A 5627-nucleotide genomic window follows, 5' to 3' on the forward strand; every position below is an offset into this window, starting at 1 on the left:
CCGCGCTCTTCCAGCTGGAGCCGGCTGCCTTCGGCGAGCTGGCAAGGCCGCCCTCCGGAGAGCCATGAGACCAAGGGATGCTCTCCCGCCTCGCTGGTCACTGCGCCTCCATCGCCGGGTCCGACCCCGCCTGCAGCCCGCCGCCCTGTGAAAAGTGCCCCTGGGTCTGGCGACGGTGGGGGAAGGCTGTTCCCAAGCTCCTGCCCTCCTGGCTGAGAGCACAGTGTTGGCGGCCTGGCGGGAAGCAAAGCAACTGGCTCCGGCCCGGCTTGGGGCCCTGCTGTCGAGGAACACAGAGCTGCTGCACGCGGCGGGAGTTGAGGGCGGCAGGACTCTCGGTGCATGCCTCTTAATAGAATATTTTTAGGTAAACCTCACTGGTCACTTTCCTGCTGCAAATAGCTGAAATCCAGTTATCTTCATCTTAAAGAGGGGTCAATGTGTCCACTAGGGCGCTGTAATAGAGCCCTGTTAACAGATGCCTCTCATTTCACACTGCATTTCAGGACAGTTACAATTCCCTGGGGTGGTGCTGAGCCTCAGGAAACTCTTGGGTCTTCCCTCCTCTGTGACTGAGACTTTGTCCTTCGGCCCATCCAGTGGAGGTTGGTCCTGAATGATGTGCTGTTCTCCCGTGGCCTGTTTTGGTGATAGTTGTAGAAATGCAAGCCAAGTGTTCTCATTTGCCTTCTCAGATTCTCCTGCCTTGCGGGGAAGTCCTCTCTACTCTTCTAGTGAACTCAGTTTCAATCTCCAGGTTTCAATCTTCACAGGTTTAGGCCTAGGTTATGTGACCCCAAAGAAATGGGAAACCTGATTGAAAGCCCAGGCTCTGTAGTTTCTCATTCCTAGAAAACTGTTTTAACTTGCTGGGAGACTGGCATATCCTCTGGTTGGCCAGCCCATGGAGCCTGTGAGGCCCTTGGAGTTGATCCTTCATCCTGCCCTGCTTCACAGCTGGAGCCTGGCCCCTGCATCACAGAGGATGTGGCTGTCTTTTCCCACTTTAATCTGGAAACACAGCATTTCCAGCCACTGAACATTCTTGGAACTGTAACTCAGGGCTTGTTTGCATGCTCTTAGGTTAAGCTGCCACCCCACATCCCAGGACCTCTTGGGCAAAGGCCCTACAGTGCCCGGCATTGTGAAAGGAGGACTTCAGTTGGACCTAAGTGACATTTCTCAGTGACAGCCCAGACTGTGTGTGAGGAGCATGGGCCCTTGAACGTCAGATAGTGCTGCCTATGAGAGGTGAATTCAAAGCAGCTGTGCAGGAATCTAAGGTGCAGAGGCGGGGTCAGCCAGTGTGGTCAAGATGGTACCAGGGGTGGTGCCTGAGGGGCTGATAGAGTGTAGATGTGAGGCATCCCCCAAAGCTCATGAGTGAGACAATGCAAGAAGGTTCAGAGGAGATGTGACTGAGTGGTAAGAGTCTTAGCCCAATCAGTGGACTAATCCCTGATGGGATTAGTTGAGTGTTGGGGTGTGCTGAAAAGGTGGGAATTGGGGCATGGCTATGGGGGTCTCTCTCTGCTTCCTGGTCACTGTAATGTGAGCTACTTCCCTCTGATACCCTCTCCTGCCATGATGTTCAGCCTCACCTTGAACCCTAAGGAATGGAGCCAGCCTTCTATGGACTAAGACCTCTGAAACCATGAGCCTTCAAATAAACCTTCCTCCTCTGTAATTGTGCTGGTTAGATTCTTTAGTCACAGCAGTGAAAAAGCTGATTAAAATAGTGACCGTGCTGCAGAGAGGTCCTGCTGCACCTCAGTCCAGCAGGATCACTTGAACCCAGAGAAGAAGAGGCAGGTAGGGGTCTCTCTTTAAATGGAAGGTGAATGCAGACTTTTTGGGCTCATATAATTTTTACTTTGAGGAAATATTATGATATGCTGAATTTGGTCATTATTGATTATCAGAGGTGCTCCATCCACCAGCCACTGTACTAACCAGAGGCAGAAAAGACCCTCCCCCCAAAATTCTTCCCTGAAAAGAACTAGCCTTGGCTACAGATGACAGTTGACTTTAGTGGAACCTGAGAAGTGTGGAGGTTGCTCAGGTGCCCCAGGAAGGGAGCGGTGGCCGTGCCTGCTTCAGAACATGGGGTGTGGGGCTTTTCAGGGAAGCAGGAGGCATCTAGTCCATCGCACGCTGGGTTGGGAGCAGTCCCACCAGTGGGCAGGAAACTGCTCATCCGCGAGAGCCTCGGTTTCCCTTCTGGAGAGACCATCTGCACTGGTGACCTCCAGGTCACACGGATTGGACCTGGGAAGCCCCGGTGGGCAGCTGCCCTGGCATGGTGGCCCCCTCTGCCCTTCCCTGTGGGCCAGGGCACCCTGTGGGCTCAGGTGCCTCTGGACTGGATCTGCTCTCGACATGTGGGCAGCAGAGCCAGTGTGTGCCACCTTTCCTGCCTTTGGTGGCCTGGCTGTGCTCTCAACACCATGTAGTCCACACCCACAGTGCTCCCGCAGCTGTTCTGCTCCTGTGGAAGGCAGAACGTTCTAGAGTGTTTGGGCAATGGCTAGCTATGCAGATAACCATGGATTCTGCCTTGCAGGATGGATGTCCAATGTGGCGAAACAGTTCTCATGACGTGTGTGCGGGCCATGGGGAAGCTGGCAGAAGGGCAGCCGAAGAGGACGCGTCTTCATTTTCGCTTCATTGTGTCTGTGTCATGAAATGAAGTGGGCATGGGAACCTCTGCAGAAATTCTGAGGGTGCTGTTTAATTTCCAACACAATCTCCATGCCCGCTTTCCCCAGAGCCTGCACAGCCTGTGGAATGCAGGCCTCCTGTGTCCCACCACTCCACCCTATGGACATTTGGTAGAGGCCCAGCCTTCTCTGCCCAGTCCTGCCCAGCTCTACCCTGTTGCCTTCACCATGCCAAGATGACAGGAACACAGGGATAGCACTTATGCAGGCAAAGATCCACAAAAACACCCGTCTCCTCACCACTTCCTGGGAGAGCAGGGCCCTCCGACGATGGGAGGCCAGACTGGTCTGAACTGCAACTCTGAAAGCCCTTAGCAGTCCCAGGTCCTCATGAGGAAGAGGCGAGTCCTGTGGGTGTCTGAGGTGCTGGGCTCAAGGCTTGAAGGTTCCAGTGCCCTGTGAGTATCCTCCTTGGTTTGGGCCTGGGGCTGCCTTGCCTAGAGTTCTTCATTCACTTCCAGGAAGAAGACCAGGCCAGGAATCACACTGTCCTCCAGGACCAGCACGGGAGGGGTGGGAACAGTGCAGAGTGGTAGCATCTGTCTTTCTGCACATGGTGGAAGTGGTGGTGTTGGAACTGGGCGACAGCCTCAGAGCCACCCTGCACCTAGGACCTTTGCTCCTGGGCACAATTGGGCCAGGATGGGCTTTTCTCCAGTCCTGTCACCAGGCACTCCTCTGGGTTTTCACAGAGCTGTACAAAGAACAGCCTCCTTTTTCCCATTTGTGAATCCTAGACTCTTGTCAGGTGAGATGACGCCTTCTCCTCCATTTCTGAGAAGTTGAAGTAGATAACGGGATTTTAAACAGCAGAGGCCTGGGGCTGGAAACTGTGTTCTGACTCTGGGGCTGAGGTCTCCTGCTGAGCACTTCTGCCACCAAGCTGCTGCCCAGGATTCCAACCTGGGGCCTTGCTCTGTCCTTGACTGACGACAGACCCGTGGTTTCTTGTGCTTCCCTTGGAATCGCAGCGAGCATTTGTGCCTGGTGATCGAGTTCTCTCTTGTGTAAAATATGGGGAGCAGGTAGAGGTTTCGGAAGACACAGCCTTGCTTTTCTTCTACAGATGATTCTGTGACATGTACAACATACATGTGGGATAATTATCAGCAATCAATCTGATATTTGAAAAACAAAAAAGGTGTCATATACATCTAAGGCATTATTATTTTTATTGCTTGGATTAATTGGGTCTTAACACAATACAGCAATATCATAACTGGGTATGTTTTAATTATCTGTTTTAAGGTAAGAATATGTCAAGTGTACAGAAATCTAACTTCACGATTCTGTAGCTTCTCAGTATATGTGGAGCCACCAGGCCTGACTGATGCCTGACATTGTCTGGAGCACTGAGATCTCTGTTGTGTTTCAGCTCCTGTAATTACAAATAATATATTCTTTTTAAGTCTCTTGGCATATGTTATTGGGATATTGCAACTTCAAAATCCCTCTGTTGCAGTTCACTGCTCTCAGCCTGCCCGGCTCTGCTGCAGGTCTCCTCACAGGGTGGCACGTGCCCCACCTCTGTGGACCCCAGGCATATGTTCCCAGCACCAGAGCTCCAGCAACACAGAATACCAGCACCCTGCCCCAGTGCGCAGACCCAGGAGAACCTCCTGCATCTGGGCTCACTGCTCTTGGCCTGCCTGGCTCTGCTGCAGTTCTCCTCACAGGGTGGCATGCACTCCCACCTCTGGGATGCCATCCCATTGTTGATTCTTGGTGTTATTTCTTGAGCCTCAGGCATCCTGTTGAGGAATTCACTGACTGCATTTGTATGTGGGAGTGTTGACCCTATGTTTTCTTGCAGCAGTTGCAAGCTTTCTGGTCTAATTGCAGGTCTTCAATCCATTTTTTCTTGACTTTTGTGCAGGGTCAGAGACAGGGACCAACTTTCATTCCTCTACATGTAGATATCCAGTTTCTCAGCACCATTTGTTACAAGGCTGTCTTTTCTCCAATGCATGTTTTGGGCACCTTCTCAAGGCTCGGCTGACTGTCTGTATGGGCCTGACTCTATGTCTTCTCCTCCCTTGGTCTGTGTGTGTGTCTCCATGCCAGCACTAGGCAGTCTGGTTACCACAGATCTGTAGTATGATTTGAAGTCAGGTGTTGAGATGCCTCCTTGGCTATTCTTGCTCAGAATTGCTTTGGTGATTCTTGGCCTTTTATTTTTCCATATTAATTTTAGGACTTTTTTCTAGTTTTGTGAAGAATGTAATTAGCATTCTGATGGATATTGCATTAAATCCGAAGACTGCTTTGGGTAATGTTGCCATTTTGATACACTATTTCAGCCCATTCATAAACATGGGCTTTCCTTTCTTCCATTCCTCTTCTCAGGTTTCTGTGATCTTTGTTGTAGAGGTCCTTCATCTCCTTGGTTAGATCTGCTCCTAGGTTTGATTTGCTTGAGGCTATGGTAAATGGAATGTTTTCCCTGATTTCTTTCTCTGCAGCTTCTTTATTGGTATAGAAGAAAGGTATTGATTTTCATTTGTTGACTTTGTATTCTGCTTCTATGCTGAATTTGTCCATCAGCTCTAGCAGTATCCTGGTGGAGTTCATGGGATCTTCTAAGTATAGGATCTTATCATCTGAGAGCAGTGATAATTTGACTTTTTTTCCTCTTTGTTTCCTTTTATCTTCTTCTGTTGCCTATTTGCTCTGCCTGGAATATCTAGTATGACATTGAATAAAAGTGGAGAGTGGACCTCCTTGTGTTGTTCCTGAGGAAATGATTTCAGTTTTTTCCCATTCAGTATGATGTCGATTTGAGGTTCATTATATGTAGCCTTTACGATGTTGAGGTAGGTTCTTTCTGTCCCCAGTTTCTTAGTGTTTGTAGTATGAGTGGTTGCTGAATTTTTCCAAACATGTTTTTTTCCACCTGTTGAGATGATC

Source organism: Sciurus vulgaris (genome assembly GCF_902686455.1).
Source record: "Sciurus vulgaris genome assembly, contig: HiC_scaffold_265_arrow_ctg1, whole genome shotgun sequence".
Classification (NCBI taxonomy): Eukaryota; Metazoa; Chordata; class Mammalia; order Rodentia; family Sciuridae; genus Sciurus; species Sciurus vulgaris.